Genomic DNA, 1,284 nt, shown 5'->3' with positions numbered 1-1,284 from the left:
CTGCTGTGCGGCGGCGGCTCCTTCCGTCTCAGCTCCGGCCTTGTGGGGCGGAGCCGCCGCCGCACGGACCGCAGCGTCACTGCCCCCGCCTCCGGGCCGGGCTGTGCGATGCGGGCGGGGTCGCGCGCTTTGCTCTGGGCCCTTCAGGCGCTGTCACGATGCTCTGTCCCCCCCCAGGCGCGTTGTGGCGGGGCCGCGTCCCCTGCAGGTCCTGTGCTACCGAGCGCAGTACATACAGGCACAGTCACAGCGGTCTCCGGTGTCCCCTGTGTGAATCATTCCGTGGACGTTTTATCGTGTTTGCTTTTTTTTTGTTTTATTGTTTTTTTGCATCATCTGGAGGTTTTCCATCTGCTAGTCCGGCCCCAGCTGCCACAGGACCGTCTCATTGTCCACTTCTGCTTCTTCCCCACCCTCTCCTTCCACTCTGTGTTCAGCTGTCCCCAAGTTCTGCCAGAGCCTATGGAAGAGAAAATGACATCGTTTTAGGGCAACATTTTTCTCATTCATATGTGAGTCACCTCTCCATCTTGCATGATTCACGTTCCTTTACATTAAAGTTCTGCTGGTTACTCAAGTGAAGCTAAAAATGATATCTTTTATGGTGCTGGTCTTCCCCTCACCCTTCTGAGCAGCAGTGCAGAAACCATGTGGGGGGATCACTCTCATATTCAGCTACAAATACCCTTGAGGACTTTGAGGACTTTGAGGACCTTGAGGCTCAAATTCATAGATCCATGGGCCTGAAAGACAAGCAAATGAAAGGTAAATGTTGGATTGCTGTCTGTACCCTGTTCAGAGGGTGGTTCCCTTCAGAAAGGATGTGATCAAGGGAGGTCTCTCATTACAACATGGAGAAATGCCACACCATGGCAAGGAGCACAAAACACCTCTGTTTAAGGTAAGGTTATGCTAGTGCCAAGAATTTCAACATTAGGCAGTCTTTCCAACCTTAACTCCCTGTGGTTTGAACCAGAAAACAACTCACAGTGCTGTTAGCTAAGGACAGACTTGTGTCTCATGCTGGAATTACTTTATTTTCTGACTTGCCACTTTGTTCAGCCTTTACCATGATTAAATATTTCAATTCCTCTGCACTCTTTAAAAATGCACAGCCATAAAAGTGAAGTTACACATCTAGGTTAACTAGGAGCCCATACAGAGATCAGCTTAATGAGTGGAATATTTTATTTTCTGAAAGTGTGCAGTGAGCACTTACATTTTAAAATATTTTGATTAACAAATGTTTGGGACAAAAGGAGAATTTCTATTGATGAATAGCTT

Source organism: Cyrtonyx montezumae, unplaced genomic scaffold, assembly GCF_038088225.1.
Source record: "Cyrtonyx montezumae isolate F1298 unplaced genomic scaffold, pur_monq_1.0 scaffold_11, whole genome shotgun sequence".
Lineage (NCBI taxonomy): Eukaryota > Metazoa > Chordata > Aves > Galliformes > Odontophoridae > Cyrtonyx > Cyrtonyx montezumae.
This window is presented reverse-complemented; position numbering follows the sequence as displayed.